Source organism: Macrotis lagotis, chromosome 1, assembly GCF_037893015.1.
Source record: "Macrotis lagotis isolate mMagLag1 chromosome 1, bilby.v1.9.chrom.fasta, whole genome shotgun sequence".
NCBI lineage: Eukaryota > Metazoa > Chordata > Mammalia > Peramelemorphia > Peramelidae > Macrotis > Macrotis lagotis.
In genome coordinates this window covers 33856944-33879973 of record NC_133658.1, presented here as the reverse complement: position 1 = coordinate 33879973, position 23030 = coordinate 33856944, and the positions used below count along the sequence as shown (strand labels likewise).

General features: G+C 40.5%; 1 long non-coding RNA gene across 1 annotated transcript in view; it reads left to right on the top strand.

Annotated features, from left to right (window-relative positions):
* The window catches only part of LOC141495282 (uncharacterized), a 56868-nt gene that overhangs the window by 23158 nt on the left and 10680 nt on the right, over positions 1 to 23030 (top strand). The window contains exon 2 of the long non-coding RNA XR_012470722.1: positions 13083 to 13232. This is a non-coding gene — a long non-coding RNA (uncharacterized LOC141495282). The remainder of the gene's footprint in view (positions 1 to 13082; positions 13233 to 23030) is intronic.

Sequence of the window (23030 nt, the reverse complement as noted above, 5' to 3'; positions counted from 1 at the left end):
TCTCTCTGGGGACTTGATGCCTCACAACTATGCAGGCCAGACCAACAAGTCAGAAGATATTTCTTGAGCACCTATCAATGATGTCAGTGGAAAGAGCTCAGAGATAGTCACCTAGAAGGCAACATGAGATCCAGGAGAGTACCTGATGAATAATTAAATTAACTTCAAGAATGATTTGTTCAATGGGGCGGCTAGGTGGCACAGTGGATAGAGCACCAGCTTTGGAGTCAGGAGTACCTGGGTTCAAATCTGGTCTCAGACACTTAATAATTACCTAGCCGTGTGGCCTTGGGCAAATCATTTAACCCCATTGCCTTGAAAAATCTAAAAAACAAACAAAATAAACAAACAAACAAAAAGAATGATTTGTTCAATTCATACTATGTGGTGAGCAATGTGTTGGCTGTCTGACATGCAAAGACAAAAGAGAAATAATTTTCCCTCAAGGAGTTGGGGGGGGGGGGCAAGTAACATGGACATAAATAAAATTTAAAAGCTTACAAAATTAATTCAAAGTAATCTGGGGAGAGGGATATCACTTACAGAGAGATCTCCCATGTAAGCTGAGCCTTGAAGGGAGCAAGAACTTCCAAGAGGCAGAAGTGAAAAGGCACATGAGACCATGTGGGCAAAAGCATGGAAGTGGGAGTAACATGTAAGCCAATATGAATAGAGACTAGAGTATGTGAGGGTGGTGAAATTAGGCTGGAAATGTAGCTTGGATCCAGGTTGTGTAAGGCTTTAAATGCCAATTTGGAGATTTGTATTTTAGCCCAAAGGAAACAATTTCTACTAAACCCAGGCTAGTAAATTCCAGGCTACCAAGGTTCTTGTTAGTGGACCATGTCCAAAGAGGAGAAGGTTTCTCAACTGTTTGACCTACCAAGGTCCAGTGGGAAGGCAGGATGGGTGATGGGTTAGAACAAGCTCCTGCCTGTAGCTTAGCTCCCACTCACCAAATATATTGATCTATCTACTCATTTAGCCCACACCAAAAGTAGATAACTCCACTGGGCTCCATTTTTGCCTTCTCCTGGTCCTTTGTTTTAGACCTTGGAAGAGACTGGGGTAGACCCCAGAAGTAGTGCCTATAGAATTGGTCAGGAAATTTGCTGATGTTCAGGTGTTTCATGACCCCCATCACCCTTCATGACTCCATTTAGCATTTTCTTGGCAATAATAAAGTGGTTTGTCATTTCCTTTTCCAGTTCATTTGACAGATGAGGAAACTGAGACAAACAGGGTCAAGTGGCTTGCCCAGAGTCACATAGCTAGCAAGTGTCTGAGGCCAGATTTGAACTTGGGAAGATGAGTCTTCCTGACTCCAGGCCTGCTACTCTATCTACTGTACCACCTAACTACCCCTGAAATACTGAGCTTCTTTTTGACTTTTAGTCTGGTTCTTTTCCTTTTCTTTCCTTTTTCTCCCAGAGTGATAATAATAGTTGATATTTATATAGTACTTTAAGTTTTAGAAATTCCTATACATATGTTTCCTCATTTGAAAAAAAAAATATTTCCTGGGAGATAGTTACTAAGGGTATCAGGATTCTCATTTTATAGAAGAGGAAATTGAAACTAAGAGAACTTGAGTGACTTGCCTAGGGTCGTATTATGAGTATCAGAATATGTAGTTGAACCCAGATTTTCTTGATTCTGGGTCCAGTAGTCTCTCTACTATGCCACCCAGAGAGCAGGAAAGTCACTATTGCCCTGGGACAAAAGAGAGTCATACCACTGATTGACAGACAAGATCACACTCTTTGGCTCCCCTGGGCTCTCCAAGCACCCTACTCCACATGAATAATTATCACCTATTCTATATAGACATATGTCCCCAGACAAATATCTTGATGCATATAGGATACTTTCAGAGAACCAACAAAGGATATCTTCAATTTTTAGTTTCCCCAAATGCCTATTGTCATTGGTCAACCCAACTTCATAGTTCTTTGTATCCTTGACGACAGAGTCAATATGGCGGAGGCACTTAATACATATCGATAGATTGAGATATTTTCAGTGACCCTTTGGTGAGAGAGAGCATTCGGCAAATTCTCCCTGGTCAAACGCACATTTCCTACATGTCTCTTCTTCCCACTAATGATATGGTAATGTAGCAGGGGAAGGGGGGGTATCTTAGCAGGTGTCAGATTTAAACTCCCCAGCCTGACCCAGAGGCATCCATTTTACACACTTACTAAGTAATGAACAGGAAACTGTTGGTCTATAGAAAGTATAAGAAAGTCTAACATGTGTTACTTGCCCTCCAGGAAAGAAACCTGTAACAAATAAAATAACAATAAAAGATCTCAATTATAATTCAAGGCAGCAATAAAAGAAAGGCCGCAACACAGGGGAGGATTGCCAGATGAACTTGGGAAAGGAGGCGAGCTGGGTCTTGGAGGATAGGTCTGACTTGCAAGATATGATTATAATACGTCAGTAACCAGCAATTCATTTTCTGCAGTGCTGAGACCTGAAAGAGCTTAATTCATTGGGAAATATTCTCTAGACAATGTTTTCCAAAGACATGTGCATTAGGCCCAGCATGGCACCATTTCCAGAGGGGGGGGGCTCTGCTTGGTGGAGAGTGGTCTATTGAATAGGAAAGTCTAAAAACCTAAAATGAACAGATTTGGAAAGAATGGGACCAGAAGGAGAGGCACGACTTGATCAAGAGCTATGAGTGGGGGATGGGAAAAGGAGAGGAAGAAAGAGACAGAGATGAAGGAGAGAGAAAGAGAGGAAGAGAGTGAGAGGAGAGAGGAGAAAGAGATGAAGAGAGATATGAGAGGGAAATAGAGATGATGGAGAAAGAGAGAAAGGAGAGAGAGATAAAGAGGGGAGGGGAGAGAGAAATAAAGGGAAAGGAAAAAGAGGTGAAGAGAGAGAGATACGATGAGAGAGAGAGAGAGAGAGAGAGAGAGAGAGAGAGAGAGAGAGAGAGAGAGAGAGAGAAGTATGTGGGGCAAGGAACAAAATGTCTCAGAACCTTAGTCAGTGTTCAGCCTGATGACTACCAGGGGGCCAAGGTTCTTACCTCCATTGGCTAGCCTTCCTAGGGAACCCCAAGAAAGTCAGTCAAAGACAGATGGTCCCAAACTTTACACCTCCACTATCAGGACTATATGTTCTGAAGAGGGATTTTGTTCCCCAGTCCATCATTGATATGCTGCCAAACCAAGCAGATTAATGAGAAATTAGACTTTAATTTCCTTAAAAGTGTAAAGATTAAACCCAATTGTATAAGGATGTAGAGAATATTTTTTTGCTAATTGAGCTCCTTTCTTCTTTTTTTTATTCTTTCATATCTCTATTAAATGCTTTTTTCTATTGAATTTGGGGGGTCAATTGCATTACCTAAGCATATAATAGATGACTAGATGATTAGATTGGGGCTCAAACTATTACTCTTTAAAATCTATACCGACCCTGGGGCTACCTGACAGGTAAGATGCTCTCCTTGGATCAGGAGCATAGGAACCAAGAATAAGCTGAGTAGAAATTCAGAGCTCAGGAGAGTAAAGATGTGTTTCTGAGACCATGGACTGAATACTTGGTTTGGAGCCCAAGACTTTCATTGGAGAGGAGTCCATGGAGAGCTTGGGAAGGTCAAGTGTGGCAAGATTGTAGAGGACATTGGGCAGAGAGCCTCAGCAAAGGCTTCAGTCATTCAGGAGGAAAGGGATGAGATCCTCTTTGCATGTCATTTGTATTCTCATTTGCCCTTGCATCTGCACACAGTAGCTTTTTTTACACTCCAGAAATATGACCTTTGAAGGGTAGGAGATAAGAGAAGGTTCCATTCTTCAATCACCAAAAAAGAAGGAAATTTGAGCCTTGGGTGGTGGAAAGGAAGGCAAGGAGCTTAATGAGTCAACACAGGATATGGAGGCATCAGAAAGGGGGAGAGGTTTTCCTTACCAAAGTGCCACCTCCCAGCATGCCAAAGAAAGGGAACAAAGTCTATTCTTCACTTTGGAAAAAACCAACAAAAACAAGCAACTTAATGATGGGGGAGCTGACAGAATACCTTCATCTATTCAGACTGACACTTTTTAGTAATACAGAAACAGTAAGAAAGAAATGAAGGAAAGAAAGAAAGAATGAAAGAGAAAGGAAGGAAAGGAGAAAGGAAGGAAAGATGAAAAGAAAGAAGAGAGCAAAAGAGAGAGAGAGAGAAAGCTTTAAACTTTGAGTCTACAGACTTTGCCCCTGATTCTTACTACTATGTAACTAGTCATGAGACAGGATAATGACCTTCAAGGAATGTAAAGACTTTTTTGTTGTTCAGTCATTTTAGTCATGTACGACCTTTGGTAAACCCATTTGGGATTTTTTTGGTTACTACTAGTGGTTTTTCATTTCCTTCTCCACCTCATTTTACAGATGAGGAAACTGAGGCAAATAGGGTTAGATGATTTGCTCAGGGTCACACAGCTAATAAGTGTCTGAGGATAGATTTGAACTCAGGCCCTTCTGATTGCAGGATCAGTGCTCTACCTATTGCCCCTCTAAAGACCTATATGAATGGGATAAGGAGGGAAAAAGAACAAAGTAGTTGATAGAAAATTAGATGCCGTGTTACATAGTATGGACAGTCAATACTATAGGGATGGGATAGGAAATGGACCTGTGATTTCACTGATATGGAAACTCTGGGATATGGAAACCTCTCTCTATCTTCTCACCAATTTAAAAATCTTAGAGAACTGCCTGGGTCTCTGAGAGATCAAGGGACTGGTTCGGGCCCCCAGAGTATCAGGGATTGGTTTTGAATCCGGGCCTTACTGACTTGGAGGACAGCTTACAGAAGCCAAGTAAGAGCGCTTGTCCTGCCTCTCTTGGAAGGGTGGCGGGGAGGAGCAGCAATAGGAGAGAAGGCTAGATGGTTAGATTACATGATAATAGTAGTCATAATACCAACAATTGTAATAATGATTATAATAACTGACTGACTAAAATTGATTTTTCTAGGCTAGACCAGGCCAGGGGAGGACAAAAGCTGCTAGTACTGTCACTCTGGAGAGGTTTCCAGTCCAGGCCTGGCAATGTTTTCTGAGGACGAGCCTACCTAAATTCAGAGAGGCTCATTAAGGGTGGTATGGCTGCCAGGGAGCACTTTTTTTTAGACATATCACTTCACCGAGACTGTCTGCCAAAGTGTAGAGGAACTGTAATCTGCATTGGTGAAACTAGAACCCTTTTGGATGAAACTAGAACCCTTTTTATAAAATATTATATAGGATAGAGATAGGGATAGGCCCTGTGATTTTTATTGGCATAGGTTATTCCCTGGTGAGGATGTTCCCACTCCTAACACAATCAGCATTTCCTCGGTAGCTGATAGTCTTAGAGTCGAATTTCTTGTTGTTTTTTATTTTATTTTGGGCAGTGGGATTAAGTGATTTGCCCAAGGTAACAGCTACTAAGTATCAAGTGTCTGAGGCTGGATTTGAACTCAGGTCCTCCTGACTCCAGGACTGATGCTCTACCCACTACACTTCCTAGCTATCCCCTAGAGTAGAATTTTTCATCCTTTCTTGTGTCATTAAACAGTCTCTGTTAGATGGAACTTATGAATTCCTTTTCAGCATCATATTTTAAAATTCATTTAAAATACATAGGATTACAAAGAAAATTATATTAAAAATAGGATTTTGGGGAGAAAATGTTTTTTTTTGGTCAGGGCAGTGGGGTTAAGTGACTTGCCCAAGGCCATACAGTTAGGTAATTATTAAGTCTCTGAGGCCAGGTTTGAATTCAGGTACTCCTGACTCCAGGGCCAGTGCTCTATCTACTGCACCACCTAGCCACCCTCCTGGGGAAAATGTTAACAGAGGTTTAGAACCTTTGTCTTAAAGAGATACTGAGGGCAGTGGAAAGGCAAATGACTTGACCATAGTCACTCAATTATGAGGGTTTAGGACAAGAACCCAAGTCTTCCTGTTCAGTTTTATCTACCATATCACATTGCTAGAATAGTACAGAATAAATAGAATAAAATAGAACAGGAAAGATTAGTTAGGATGGAATGGAATAGAATTTAGGGTAATATATAATTTCCTCATATATTCTATTATTGTGAGGAAAAAAATCATAGCCTACTGGACAAAAAATAGCTTTGGAGTCAGAAAGATATGGTTCATGTTTCATGTCTGACTCATTGGCTATATGAAGCAAATCACTTCAGTTCTGCTTTGATAAAGGGACTTTTCTCAATAGGAGTTCATTATCCCAATGAAATCATAGATATGGTAAACAAGACAGACAGCAATATACACATACACCTCCATAAAAGTTCTCCTCTGATGCTTGATCAGGAAGCAGAGGTGACACTGGCTTCTTGTAGGGGACACCAGAAGAACCCTACTTAATCTTATTAAGTCTGGAAAGTCTTCAAGTATGACACTAGACTGATTGCATTTACTATCCAGAGCTCAGCCTAGCCAAGAATGGAGAAGTTCATCACCAATAGACTGTTCAATAAATGATGAATCCTTTGGTCATGTCATCACTTGAAAGAGAAAATTACAAAATGGTCATACAAAAATCTTCACTGCTTTTGCAGTGAAGATAGTCCAAAAGGGGCAGAGAGTACTAAGATTTGTTTTATATGTAATATAATGTCTACATATATGCACATATGTAGGTATATATATTATATATGCCTACCTATATGCAGACACATCAATAAGTGATATAGCTATATTTCCAGTATATTTGTCAAGAAAACTCCAAATAGGGTCATGAAAAGTCAGACATGACTGAAAAAATGACTGAACAACAACAACTGATATACTAAATGTGTGCTCCTGATCAAAGAGTAATCAACTAACTCCTCAAGCATCCCCATTAGACTGTAAGCTCCTGAGGGAAGGGACTTTTCCTTTTCTCTGAATCCCCAGAGCTTAGTATAATAGTGTCTGGCAACAGTAACTACTTCAGCAATATTTACAATTTTGGCTCTTGCCTAGAGTACCTTAATCTTAGTAATATTCTTGACATCAATCAATAAGCACTTATCTTCTGTGATCCAGGCTTTATGCTAAATACTGATAATATAAAGACAAAAGTGAGAAAATCAAACCAGAAGATCTATAGAAGGTACAGTTGAATGAATGAATCTCCAGTTGTACTTCAAGCATGAAACTGAATTGCTAGAGTTGGTAGAATTGATTTATTCTGTTTCCAAAGTCAATAAGAAATATCCTTTCACTAGGTTCTGGGTTGTCTCATCTTTCGGTAGGCATGATGAGCATAAGCAGCAAGGTCAGGATTAAGACCCATTGAACTCATGGTTCAACATCCATTCTGGACAATGAAGAGGGTGAGGAATTCTACCAAGAATTTGCTAAGATCCTTCAAATGAAATCAACCTATACCTAATAAACAGTCATTTTCAAATAAAGGCAGCCATTAGGGAGGTTAGCAGAATATGTGTTGGAAAATAAAACCTGTGCTCAAAAATAAAAGAGAGCAAAACCTTGCATTCTACACAGATGTCTCAAGTCTATTTACTAAAATGTCTTCTTCAAGAAGAGATTAGACATCATGTGCTCCTAAAATACATCACAAAAAAAAAAAGTGAAATTGCTATAACTTGACAGAAGTTGACTGGTTACCGATGTTATTTCCAAATTATCTGACGGTGGACAATTAAATCATTGGCAAAAATAAAAAAAAATTTACACCCAATTAGGGAAAAGAATGAAGATGAGAAGATAAGAGCATGCAATTATAATAACTCTAACCTGATCCAGAACTGTAACAAGTAATTTTGGCATCAAAGATCAAGCAATACAAAATAACTGCCAAAGCAATAATGAAATTAATGAAGTCAAAGGAATATAAGAAATAAGACAATTTAGCTGAACCTAAAGGGATAATTCTAGGACAATGACCCGATTTGGCTACAACCTGGTATACCAGCCTGGTGGCTGGAGAGAGCTGGGCAGAGTTGAGTAGCAGAGACTGAAACTGGAAGTCAGAGGAAGGCATTCCATCTGAAAGTTTCTTTTTTTATTTAATTGTTGATAAACTAAGCTCAGAATTAGAGCTAGAATACCATATAAGCATCTATCATATGCTTAATTTTTTCCTATGTGGATGATTAAACCAATAAAAGGTAGGTGGTACACACTAGATAGAGAGATAGGCCTGAACTCATTTTCCTGAGTTCAAATCCAGTCTCTGACATTTACTAGCTGTGTGACCCTGGGCAAGTCATCTAACCCTGTTTGTCTCAGTTCCTCATGTGTGAAATGAGATGGAATAGGAAATCACAAATCACTCTACTATCTCTGTCATGAAAACTCAAGTGAAGTCAGAGATGAATGAACAACAACAACAAAAGTTTAACCAAACTCTTTTAAACAGTTGTGGATTTTGTTTAGGGAAACTTTGCAATGTTTTAAAGTTTCCTACAATCAGCAACAAGAAGATGTGAAGGGGCAATTGAATAACACAGTGGAAAGAGCACTGACTCTGCAGTCAGGAGGACTTGAGTTCAAATCTGGACTCAGACATTTAATAATTGCCTAGCTGAGTGATCTTGGGCAAGTCACTTAACCCTGTTGCCTTAAAATAGAAAAAAGATGTGAAACTTATTTGTTTGGGGGCTACTAAAGGAGTCAAGAACTGTCAAATATAAACGTAAATAATTGGAAAATCTTTTGAAATCATTACTTAAAATTTTTATGTCCTACAAATTTCAGTTTTGGAGCCTGATCCCATTTGGATTGTCTTTGATCTGCCCTAATTAAAAAAAACTATTGATGCTCCCCCCCTTCATGGGAAGTGGATAAAGGAACAGACATTATTATAGACTATTATCATTTCCTATGGAAGTTGATGTGAAGAAGACATACTGAGAAATCCCAAACAGGCTCAGACAGCAAATACTTCTTGTTATGATATGGCAACCAAGAGCAAAATTGATTTAAAATATAAGATCATTTGCACAATTTTAGAAACTTCCCACTGTTCATTATTTCCATTTTATCTTAGATATAGTTTATTTATATAGTATGAAGTTTCTTGCATGTTATCTCCCTATTAGATTGTCAGTTCCTTGAGAGCTTTTACCTTTCTTTGTATTCCCAGCTCTTAGCACAGTGATTGGTTCATCCTAAGCATCCTAAGACTTTATTGACTGACTTGCTGATGAAAACAGAGAGGAGCTTTAAAGGGAAAAGAGAGTTTCATAAAACTTCATGTGGAGTCCGACTAGCCTAGATCATTCCAAAGACACTGAGAATGAAGGCAGGAGAAGAAAGAACTAAGAAATAGGGAAAAAAAACCCTGTCAGAACGTCTATCTCAAAATTGTTTTCAGTAGAGTCAATACATATGGAATCTAAGATCCACCAGTATAGCCTGAGGAAGTAAAAATTATAACAAAGAAGCACAAAATAAAAAATACTTGGACCAAACCAAGCATACTCAGAGAAAGCCCTTACTAGGAGCAACACAATCTTCAGGATGTGAAGGGATCACTTCATAAGGTAACGGAAATATAGGAGAATACCCAATGTTTAGAAAAACTCAATGATCCATAAGATATATAGAATATATATTATATAGTATGTATATAATATACTATTTATGCTGTATACTAGTGAAAAAACAAGGTGATCAGAATTAGTTACTCTAGCCCTTAAGCTTACCCTTTCATCTTCATAAAATATTAGAATATATGCACATATGGAGGGTTATTTCATGAATATATATAAACACACATATATACAAATGTAAACACCCATTATATATATATATGTATATTTATATACATATATATATATTTATAAATATAATAGTGATTACTTTAGTTCCCCCTACCTGAAGGCCAATATGGTATATTTCAACCCTCCCCTAGAATTTCCTAGTATCCTTAGAGATCTTTCTGGCTATAGTCTTGACCAGGGTCCCTGAATTTTAGGGGTTCTCTGAACACCAGTTCTATTTAATCACTTAATAATTAGATTTGATTTTATGTTTGGGTTTTTTTTTTAGATTTGATTTTAGAAAGGAATATTTATCTTAAAAATGTAATACCAGCTACTGATCAGGAACCATAAAAATGATTTTAGGAGAGTAGACCTCTAGAGTATTTTGAGGCATTTGGGCCCTCACCTATGTGTGGGAGAGATCCAGAAGAGTGCTGTAACACATATCTGTCTGTCTGTTTATCCATCTATCTATAACTTGTATACATTACAGATTGACAATACACTGACCTTAGAAGTGAAAAGAAGGCCAAGAGTGAACCGGATTGTACTTGGGAAAGTGGATCACGTTTCCCATGACCCTAGGCTTCTCTCTGAAATATCTTTGTATTGTTTGTCCTGGGTGGGTGGGGGGAAGAGAATGATTAGGCAGGAGAGTGCCTCTGCATACAGAATGACAGTTCCCCCACTAAATACAGAAAATGCAAACATTCAAAAAACAACTCACAAATGATTTACAATAGCCCATAAACAACTAACATAATTCTCTTTGTTGTTGTCGTTGAGTCATGTCAGACTCTGTGACCCCATGGATCATCACATGCCAGGCTCTGTCTCTTATTGTCTCCTTCTATCTCCTAAAGTCTGACCAAATTTACATTCACTGTTTCCATGACACTATCTCTCTATCTCATCCTCTGCTTTTCCCTTATCCTTTGCCTTCAATCTTTCCCTTCATCAGGGACTTTTCCAATGTGTACTGTCTTCTTGTTATGCATTGTATTTAAGTTTCAGCTTCAGTATCTGACCTTCCAGGGAATAATCCAAATTAATTTACATATTGACTATGGAATTCCTTGCTGTCCAAGGAATTCCCAAAATTCTTTTCAGCACCACAATTTAAAAATATCGATTTCACAGCAATCAATTTTCCTTATGGTCCAGCCATACTTTGCTACTGGAAAAACCATAACTTTGCTTATTTGGACTTTTTGTTGGCAAAGTTATGTGTCTGGTTTTTTTAGTATACTGACCAGATTTATCATAGCTGTCCTTCCAAGGAGAAAGTGTTCTTTAATTTCATGGCTGCAGGTGCTTTCTGCAGTAATCTTTGAATCCAAGAATATAAAATCTGATACCGCCTCCATTTCTTCTCTCTCTATTTGCCAGAAACAGATGGGGCCAGTTACCAAGATCTTAGTTTTTGATGTTAAGCTTTTATAATCTCCTTTTTCATGCTCAACAAGAGATATCTTAATTCCTCTTCACTGTCTGCCATCAGAATGATATCATCCCCATATCAGAAATTGTTGAATTTCCGTTGGCAATCTTAATTCCAATTTTTGATTCATTCAGTCTAATATTTAGCATGATGCACTCTGCATATAAGTTAAACAAATAAGAAGGCAATACATAGATTTGAACTCCTTTCCCAATCTTAAACCAATCAGTTGCTTAGATGGAAGTTCTGTATTTATGACTTGCCATAAGTCACCCCTCAAGGATTCATAGATTGAATGATTTGAATAAATTCATGTTAATACCAATAAACTTAATGAATGAAAAACCATTTATTAAGTGCCTACTATGTATTAAATACTATGCTGAGGATGCAAAATTGAGGCTAGTTCCTGTCTTCAAGGCCCTTGAGACAACACTTATGGTGGGGTAGTGCCTAGAAGCTTGGCCTAGATGTAGTAAATAGATGACTGAGACAATTTCAAGAGGGCAATAGGCCCCCATGGCAGAATTTCTAAAGCTATGAGTTAGGTTCCATAAGGCTTGGTTGCTGGTGTGAGTGACATGCTGATTGGTAGGGAGATGACCCAGGGTGTAAAGAAAAGCATGGCAGAGATGAAAGCTGACCGAGATGTAGCCGGAGAGCTGGAGGAAGCTTTAGAGAACATCTGGTCTAATTTCCTCATCTACCTCTTGTGTACAGGACATCCTAGGTGAAGTCATGGAGATGGAAGACAGCTTGTCATGAGTGAGGAATGGAAAGAAGCCCAAGTTCACTGGATTTCAAAATCCAGAAAGGAGAATAATATCCATTGAGCCCAGAAAGATGGGTGGAGGGCATCATGAGGAGGACTTTCAAGGTTAATCAGGGATAGGTATATTTTGATTTGGAAGACAATAGGAAGTCCATGGAAATAGACTGAAAGGACATCTTTGTAAACCATAAACATAAAACAAATTCCTTTGAATGCTTTAGAGGGTTCTTTTTTTATTTTTATTTTTTCTTCTTTTTTGGAAGTGGTCGTTCTTGGCCTCTTTTCCTCATCTCTCTCTTACCTAACTTTAATGACTGAATGGGCATTGCTTCAGTCAAACTGGAGCCTGGGAAAAACCTATAAAAGGCCAAGGTCTTCCACAGCATCCCGGGCTATCTCTAGTTGTCTGGATACATCTCTGGAAGGAGAAAGTCAATATTGATTTTACACAGTATCCCCCCCCTTAAATCCAACTCACCTGCATGTTATGGCATCACTTCCCTGATGTCATTGTCTTCTTTGAGAAAGAAAGTACAAACAACAACAGGAATAGTAGCCTCTAGGAGTGTCACTTCCTTGGAATGGGCCTGGGTGGGTGCTATGGGACAAAAAGGCCTGTGACTCGGAACTCCCTGCCAGCACCCAGCAGGGCCAAAGGATTGTCTAAGGAAGTCTGAGTCCTGAAGAGCCCTTCTAATCCCCCCCAAGACCCCTTCACTCCACCAGCAGGAGTCAGAGACTGCTCATGAGATCACGTTTCACCCTGCTTAACTACATCCCTTACTTTCAGAGCTCTCCTTCATCTGTTCTGGAAGAGCAGGCTAGAGGACAGCTTGAGGAAGGGACCCCCACATAAGTCATTTTATTTCTTTAAACTTTCTACTTCTATCCCTGTACATGAGGATGTTGAATTGGTACAATGGGCAGCTCCTTGAGCTTGCCTTCATTAAGACCTAATTAATTGTATAATTCTGGACAAGACCCTTCACTTTTCTCAGCTTTGGTTTCCTCATCTTTAAAATGAGGATCATATTAGAGGGATCACATTAGGGGATCATAGCCCTGTCTCTCAGGGTTATAATGAGAATTAAAGCAAATAATAGAAAATGTTTTGCTAATGGCCCTTTTCCGTTATCTAGAATGTTTCACTACCACCTTCAGGTGTGTTCAGGACTCAGCTGTTTCTGACCCACAAAGTTCTTGAACCTTCCTGCTCATTGGAGAAGATGGTGGTCTCCCTATCTTGGCAGTAGTGGGATTTCTCAACACCTCACAGTGCTCTAATCAAGGTAAGATTCACTAGCAGGTCCTTGAATTTCTACCTGTACCTGATATCCATAGGCCAAGGGCTGCTCTGATCCAGATACAAATGTAAAGCAAATCAAATATGACATGGTTTAGAGAGACCTTTGAAAGTTAGAGATCTAATGTGTTCTCTGTTCCTTTGCATTGGAACAAAGTATGGTTACTGGAGGGTTGGAGTTCGGTCAGGAAGGACCTGGGGTTCATTCCTATCTCAGAAACTTAAAACTTACAAGCTATATGACCCTAGGTAAGTCACTCACCCTCTCTGAGCCTCAGTTTCCCTCTGTAAAATAGGGGTGGTAATAATAGCACCTACTTAGAGGGCTGTAAATAAAAATTCAAAAATAGAGAATGTGAATTTTGTAAGCCTGAAAGCCCTAAGTAAATTTTAGCTTCTATAATAATAATAATAATTATTATTATTAACCTTATGGACATTGGATTCTTCCTGTGTCAAGCCTGTCTTAGCCAGAACTGCCATCTTGACCTCATTCATCTAGAGTTTCCTCTCTTACCTCAATCCTTAGACTATCCAGTTCTCTTCTTTCAGCACAACCTTCATTAATTGCCTGTGCTCCTAGTTTTGGCTTCTTCTGGCTGACCCTATCTTGAGGCTGTCCATACCCCAATGTAACAGAAAGGCAATACCCCTGATAGGAATGGGGAAGGGGAGAGGAAGCCAGTTTGTTATGGAAGATTATGATTTCTCCCTTGAATCTTTGAGTTGACAGCAGAATATCTAAATAGAAATTCCTATTTTCTTAGACTCCAGCCTCTAAGTAACCTCAATTACCCTCTGTCTCTCTAAAAGGTTCCTGATCTCAAGCAGATAGCCCTCCCCTTGTTATGGAAACCCTAGATTTAAACTCAATGCAAGCAGGAATAATTTAATCCTTTACTCTTGTATCCCCAGCATCTATTACAATTGTAGCCAGCATCTTTATAGCACTTTATTTAATCTCATTTTAACTTTACAACAACCCTGGAGGCAAGTAGCTTTTATTATCCCCATTTATAGTTGAGAAAACTGAGGCAGACAGAGATAAAAACAATTTGCTCAGGGTTACTTAGTGAGTAAGTGCCTGAGGATGGATGAACTCAGGTCTTCCGGATTTGCCAATTGAACTACCTATCTGCCACTAATATTAATATTAATACAGCATGTCTGACACATAATAGGCTCTTAATTGATATGTGTTGATTGATCCGTCTTGATAATTGATACTTGCTGATTAATTGCCTGGATTACTCATGTCAAAAGGTTGCAAAGAACGAATGAGATAATGCCTGGGAAGCCCTTTGCAATTCTAGCCTTAGACACTTAACTATTACCTAGCTGTGAGGTCTTGGACAAGTCACTTAACCCCATTGCCTTGCAACACTCCCCCCCAAAAAAAAAAGAGTCAGTGAAAAGGATCTGGCCTGGATCAGGGCAGCTCTGGGACTATGGGCATCCAGAAAGAAGAATGAGGACTGCTTCCAGAAGCAATTCCATATCTGTTTAGGAGAAAGGATTCAAAGGAAGAAGCTTCCTCTTCTTTAAGATCTATTGGCTTCACACTTAGTGAAGAGCTCCTTTTTTGGTTTATGGCCGAGAATTTAAACTTGGGACATCCTGTACCATTCATGGCTAAGGGACAGAATGTTTCCCCTTGAGAATCTGACTGGCCTCAGGGAGCAAAGCCATGACCTTGGCCCCATTAGCTGGTATAGGAACCATTCAAAGGAACACACTGGGCCAGATGGTCTCAGCCCAGGGATTCTGGCAGGAGATCAAATACTTGTGTGTTTATGGAGGATGGGGAGTGGGGTGGGAGCAGCTTGGATTTGTATTTAAAGATCTGAATTTAGCCATTTCTCGATTATTCCATCTCAATAATCCAGATGCTGGCCCATACAGCCTCATTGCCTCAACTTCCTAGGAGCACAAGATATCTAGAGTTAGAACACCTTCCTTCTATACTTACTGTACTATACCTTAGTTCTCATTTTTACAGATGAGGAAACTGAGGTCCAGGGATGTTAAGTGATTTCTTCAGTTCACAGAAATAATAAGATCAGAGGCAAGATTTGAACTCCAGACCCAGTGGTCTTGTCCCTGGACCTTTCCCACCTAGATTTAAAATATATTCCCTGCTCCATTAAATCTATGGGACCATCCACATAAAGTTATGCTAATACTATTTGTCTTACCTTCCTCCCAGAGTAATTAAAACTGATAATTCATGGAAATATACTTTGAGAGAAATGATGGTTTTTCAATAGTCATCCAGGGGCTTTTCCTCCTTTTTTGAGGAAGGATGAGACAGTGATTGGTCCTCCTGCTTCGGGAAAGTTCAACAAGCATTGGGGTGTGGAATTGATCTCAGGTGGTCTCGACTCTGGGTTGCCAGATGGCCCCTCTTTTCAGGAGCACAGAATGGAATGATGAGAAGGAAGCTGCAGAAATCTTTTCATCTAGCCTTCCCATCTTATTGATGAAGAAAAATCTCCAGAAAAAGTGAAGAGACTTGAATCAGTGGACACAGTGAATTAGAAAGAGTGCATAGGTTGATCCAAAAGGCAGGGAGAGATAGATCTGGGCTGGAATTAGTCCAGAATCATATGGCTATTCAGAGATCTTGAAAAATAAAGGACTCTTTAAGTTGGTCTATGTATTCATGGTATGTAGTGAGAAGGAACACTTGATTTGGAGTCAGATGATCTAGTTTTCAATTCCCGTCTCTGTTATTGATGACTTTTATGACTTTGGATTAATCAATCAGCAAGCCTTCTCCTTTTGGCAGTATCTCCACTCCTGTTGTTTCTTCTTCTCTTTGATGAGTTCTGCTCTAGAACCAAGCCAACCTACCAGGTTCCTCTCCCAACTCCCTCAAGTTCCTCTCCCAACTCTCTGGGAGTTTCAACCCATTTAGATTTAATAATTTAAAAAAACACCCCCCCACACACACACACATAGGAGAGAGAAACAAAGGCATGATGAACCCAGAAGCATGGCATCAGGATGAGATGAGGTTATTAATGAATGCTAAAGACAGGGAAGGAAAGAAGGAAGAAAACAGCCACGTACCAAATGCTGGGCTAAAGACTTTACAAATATTATCTCATGTTGCACCTCTCCATTTGCCTTCCATGATCGAACCATATCCTTCTTCTATGATATAACTATCAATACCTTGCCCTCTCAATTTTCTCCTATTCCTTCTTCCCTAGTTCAACACTATATTGTCCTCTCCCCTTGAGTTCCTGACCCCTTTATCATTCTGCCAATTGGGTTCTGCCTTGAATCACTCTCACCAATTACCATTTTTTTCTTTTACACATATGATATTAAAGGAAGGCAGAGAAAATCATGACTGACTCCACTATGGTGGGGCTCTCTCTCAATTGGGCTCTTACTGCTGCTAGGCAATCCTTCTACACCACCCTATATAACTCCCCATCTCACTCATCACAGTGATTCTTCCAAACCTTTTCATGAATCTATCAAACCTCCCAAGTTTTTCTTTCCAACTATTTCAGTAGAGAACCTTTCCTCATATTTTACTGGAAACATTGAGACCATTGACTCATTCTCATCTCATAATTCAGATGCCTTCAGCCATTATGTCTTCATTCACCTTTGTCTTATTTAATGTCTTTTATGTCTTATATAATGTGACTCTTCTCCTTGCCAAGGCAAACCTCTCTACGAGCACAGTTTAACTCATGCCTTCCTGTTTCTTCCATTAGAGGTCTCCTTCTATCATCCCCATTCACTCACCATCAATCTTTCCCTCTCTACTAGCTTCCTCTCTACTGCCTAAAAACATACCCATGCCTCCTTCATCCTCAAAACAACCTCACTTGGTCTTTTTATCTTCACTATCAACCCATTACTTTTTTGCCTTTTGTGGTTAAATTTCTTGAAAAGGCCATCTATAGTAAATGTGTTAGTTTTTTCTCCTTTGTTGTCTTCTTAGGTCTTTGCAAATTTACTTTTGACCTTATCATTCCAAAACTGCTTTCTCCAAAATTATCTATTTATCTTTTAATCGCCAAATTCAATGACCTTTTCTCAATGCTCATTTTCTTCAGTCTCTCTGTAGCCTTTGACACAGTTGCCCACTCTCTTCTCCTTGATTCTCTTTTCTCTTTGGTTTTTCATAATGTCTTTCTTTCCTGATTCTCCTCCCATTTGTCTGACTGCTTCTTCTCAGCCTCTTTTACTAGATCTTCATTGAGATCATGCCCCCGTTCTGACTATTTCATAGAATCTTGTCCTTAACCATCTTTATTTCTATAAATTCAATTATCACCTCTATGTTGATGATCCTCGGATTCTATTTATCCAACTTTAGTCTCCAATCTTGGCATCTCCAATTACCTACTAGACATCTTGAAATGAAAGACATCTGTGGACATCTAATGTTCAACATGATCAAAATGAACTCATTATCTTTCTCCTTGAATCCTCTACCCTTCCATATTTCCCTATTAATTGTCAAGGACACCATCATTCTCCCAGGTCCCCCAGGTTTACAACCTGGAACCTAGGAACCATCAACAACTCTCTTCACCTTCTCTCACCCTATATCCAATCTATTGTTAAGATCTAACGATTTCTCCTTTGCAAAATCTCTTGAATTTTCCCTGATCTCTCCTCTGTTACTGCCACTATCCTGATGCATCTCATCCTTTCCTGCTTGGACCATTGCAAATGATGTTGGGTCTGCCTGTCACAAATCTCTCCAAACTTCAAATTATACTCCATTCACTACATTAAATTTTTTTTTCTAACTTTACTTATTTAAGGCTATGGGGTTTAAGTAACTTGCCCAAGGACAAACAGCTAGGTAATTATTACGTGTCTGAGGTCGGATTTGAACTCGGGTCCATCCTGACTCCAGGGCTGGTGCTCTATCCACTGTGCTGCCTAGCTGCCCCCTAATCCATTCCCTTCTGAAAGTCTTTCAGATCTGACCATGTTCACCTCCTTTAAGTAAACTCTAGTAGTTCCCTCTCCCCTCTAAGATAAAAGGGCATTCAAAGCCCTTTAAAACTATTCTCTCCAATGTTCCAGGCTTCTTACACCTTGCCTTCCTCCTCCCCACAATATATTCTAATCTAGAGATACTCCTCAAATAAGAACCTCCATCTCCTGACCCCAGGCATTTTCACTGACTGTGTGTTTCCCTGACCTGGAATGCTCTTTCTCCTCATTTCTGCTTCCTGGATTCCCTGACTTCCTTCAGTTCCAGCTAAAATCCTACCTCCTATAGGAAGTCTTTCCCAGTGCTTATTAAGGACCATGCATTCTCTCTGTTGATTATCTCCAATTTATCCTGCATATAGCTATTTTGTACATAGTTGACTACATAGTATCTCTTCTGTTAGACTGGGAGCTCCTTGAGGGCAGGAACTATCTTTTGTCTTTCTTTGTATCTTCATAGTTTACTTTTTAAGAAATGCTTATCAACTAGCTAAGATAGTTCAGGTCCGACAGAGAAATGGTTACCTATCCACATGGTGGGACTACAAGTCTGGTAAGAAGTTGAAACTCCCGTTACCTAGCTGTGTGGCCTTGGGCAAGCCACTTAACCCCATTTGCAAAAACAACCCTAAAAAAAAAGTTAAAACTTCCTATGAAAGAGTATATAGAGGGGCAGCTAGGCGGCACAGTGAACAGAGCACCAGCCCTGGAGACAGGAGGACCTCAGTTCAAATCTGACCTCAGACACTTAATTACCTAGCTGTGTGGTCTTGGAAAAGCAACTTGATCCCATTGCTTTGCCAAAAAAAAAATCTAAAGAAAAAAAAAAGAAAGAGTATATTGTCCTGCTCTGGCAACCCTGAGTTCAGTTCCCTTCTAAGGGGCATTCATGATTCTTAGAGTCCATTGACTGCTTTGTGTGGTTATTTTTGGATTTATGTGAATACTCTTTTGCATTTTCTATGTGGTGAAATAAAGGCTGCCCCTTACTTCATATGTATTTGTTAACATGTGTGCTTTTATAGAAGCCGGGAGCCCTAGCTACCTACATTGACAGATACATAGACAAATTTTGTGATTTACCATAGTAAACACTGGATGGGACATAGAAGCAAAAACAGATACTGATGCTTTAGGGATACCTCTAAGACCAGATGAAGTCACTGAACAGTTCTGAGTAATGGACCATATTCATGCTTTTAACCTCCTAATCCCAAGGAAAAAAGAACCACATGGGCAGGTTGTGGGAGTTTCTTGCCTTCTAGAGCAGAGGACCATGCATGTGACCTTATAATTGCAGCAAGGACCCAGGCCACCATACAGAAGATCCAAATGCCAGGACTCATCAAGTGGATCAGTTTGCCCAGATAAATTGCCTAGAAAATGTTCTTGCTTCACTACCTGATTTTCATCAATGTTGGAGATATGCCCTTGCTGATAATGATATTATATCATGTACAATTTGGCAACATTTGAATTCTCCAGCGGCCCAACAGATCCGTTATCTCACAAATGGGGATATTTCCTCCAATAGTACAGATCATATCCTCTCCATGTCTGCTGTCCTATAGAATCCTTGTTCATTTCCTTCCATTAGTTGACTTTGGAGGTGGGCAGGCTGTGAAAGAGTATGTTGCTTACTGGCTAGAGACCTCCTCAAATTCTCACAGGCCCACCAGTGGCACATGCAAGCTGTCCATCTTCTATCTTTTAGCTATACTCCTTGACTGACCCATGGTTTTCTGTTTTTTTCCTGGTGGCACATTTCTCTGACAGTATACCTTATATCACTTCTCCTGAATTATTCTTCATTTAAAATATGTTGCATCCTGTTCTCTCGTCCACCATGCGTTGCTCTTTGGGGGGAGCCCTCAATTTCAATATTTGGAGTCTATAGTGGTCCACACAACAACAGAGAATTCTAAAAGATAGGTCTTTTTTTTTCCTCAGAGAAGAGTCATAACAAAAAATTCTTCTACTTAGGTAGCCAGGCTGTAGCAATGAGACTCTGGGAAAAACACCTAAACTCTGCCTCAGTTTCCTCAACTGTAAAATGAGGATAAGAATAGTAAGAATAGTAAGCTACCTCAACATGTTATTATTAGGACCCAATAAGATAATATTTGTGATAATATTAGCACAGTGAGTGGCATTTAGGTGGCTATTGTTTTTCATGCTGAAAGGGGACCAAAATGACATCATAACTTTGGGATCAAGGTTCGGTGTGCATCTGACTGTGGCTGTTCAGATCAATAGGAGCTTTAGAAGGCTCTAAAAGTCCTTTTAAACATTTGGAGTTAAAAAATCTCTAAATTTTAGTATTGTAGGTAATGTAGTAAATTTATATTTATAATATAGCAGTACAGTAAATGTAGAATAGTAAATTTAGTATGTAGTAGGTGTTTATTAGTATACAGTAGGGGTTTAATAAATGCTTGTTTCTTCTCCTTCTACCTGGGGAAATCAGTTGAGTAAGAGACAAGGAGTGAGTTGAGTAAGGGAGCAACTATGACAATGCAATTAATTAGACCATGGCTACAGCCAATTGGGAAATGGTATAGTCTATCCTTAAGAGAACCCAACTCTCATCCCAAAGGGGGGGGAGGAATTGGATTTTCAGAGGGGGTGCCATGGCAACAGGACCTTGATGAAAGTAGCCTGGAGATGGTTTTACTGTGTCTCAGGATGAGCTGGCAGAGGATTGGACAGTGGTTGCTATGGAGAGAAAGTGAGGCCCCTGAATGTTGGCGTCCAGGGTGAAAGCCATACTCACCCATCCTAGTTATGTCTCTCTCTCTCTCTCTCTCTCTTGCTCTCTCACTCTCTCTCTCTCTCTCTCTCTCTCTCTCTCTCTCTCTCCCTCCTCTTCTCTTTCTGTCTCCCTCTCTCTCCCTTCTCTCTCTCTCTCTCTCTCTCCCCCTTTCCTTCTCTCTGTCTCTCTCACTCTTTGTCTCTCTCTCCTTCTCTCTGTGTCTTCCTGTGTCTATGTCTCTTTCTCTTTCTCTCCCTTGCTCTCTCTTTCACTCAGAGATAATCTCAGGATCACTAAAAGAACCATATCATTTTTCAAAGACAATCCAGCCCCTGTTCCCCATGTGAATGCTGCCCACTAACTCCTTAGAATCAATAGGGTTCCAGAAACAGGCCCACTGCCCTACTTGTGTTCTTCAGTGCTAAGCGTTACAGGAAAGAGAACCCTGCCATAATTTCACACACAATGAGGAAATTCCCAGCTCTCATGAGCTGAGGTCCCTGGGTTCTTTCCTCCCACCAGCCACTTCTCTGAACCAAGAGCTCAGGGGAGTGAATTAGATGGAGCCTTGTAGATGAAAGAGGAGGGCTCACAGTGACCCAGACCCAGGCCCAGGTTCTCTGGCCTTTCTCCTCCACAGTGGGCAACACAAGGAGATGGAGAACCTTGGCTTCCTTCTCCCCCAGCTATCTTCCTTCGCTGGGGTCTGAGGATCCAAGCCTGGGACAAGGATTCTCTACCCCAGTGGAGGAGGCCTTGTTGATGGGAGGACAGAATAGTGCAAGGCCCACTTGTGAGGGTGCCAGCTTGGTTACCTGTCTGCCCAGTCTCAGCTGAGCTCACTGGCTTCTCTAATTGCATCATCTTCAAAAGCAGTAGAGATGGAGAAAAGGATTGGGGTGGAGCCTGGGAAAAAAGGTCTGGAGGGCCAGGGGCAGGGACTGGGGGAAGGGGCTGGTATAAGGGGGAGAAGGAAAGAAACCAAAGGAGATGATGGCTGGCTCAAGCCTCCACCCAAGCTGCGGCTGGGGTTGGGATGGTCTTTTGTTGTACTGACAGTTCTGGGAGCAAGGTCCAGATCTATCATGGAGGGAGTTGTAGTGAGGAAGGAGAAAGTAGACCCTAAAGGAGTAATAGACCCCTTCCCAGGAGAGGGCAGGAACCCCTAGAATCCATCACCTCCCTCCCTCCCTGAAAGGGTTAGGAAGGCATGTTAGAGGCAGAGCAGTTGAGAATTGAGATTGTTGGGACATCCTTCCCTTCACAGAGAGCCAGAATGGGAAAGGCAAATATTCACTGGCTCCTTCTTCCCTTGTCCATAATCAGTCCTACAGGACTCTGAAAATCCACAGTCTCCAATCTGTCCGCCTAAAGCATGGCCTTATTGCAAGGTTTGACCTCGGGCTGCTCTCTGTCATCTGGCACTGTCCTAGACTGTTCCTCCATGAACCTCCTGCTAGGATTCTCCATGGGCCAATTTTCTGCTTGGAAGGGAGGGAGAGAGAGAGAGAGAGAGAGAGAGAGAGAGAGAGAGAGAGAGAGAAAGGGAGTTTTATTATCTGAGCTTCATCAGGATCTTTGGAGATCAGAGCCTGCTATTGTTTGAGGGAGAGCTGCCCCATGGCCAAGTAGGGTGGGGTGAGTGACTGTATTGGGCAGTGGGGGAGGGATGGAAGGGCAGGTGTGGAGATTCTGGTGTGCCCAAAGCAGGCTGAGCTCACTGGCCTGGAGGGTTGCATCAGCTTTAGTCAATGCTGCCAATCCTTCAGGCTAGCAAAAAGATATTCCCAGAATCTAGCCATCATGGCCTACTACCCTCTGGGAAAGGGGTGGGAGGGAAGTCACTGCCTAGCCAGAGGCAAAGACAGACATAGCATCTCAGATTTGGAAGCCATCTCTGAGGCTGTTTATTCCGGCCTCTATCCAAGTAAAATTCCTCTCTTTGACACACCCAACAGGGGATTGATCATCCAACCTTTCTTGAAGTCCTCTGAGGAAGGGGACTTCTCTACTTCCAGAGGCAATCCCATAAATATGGAATACATCTTCTCATAAATA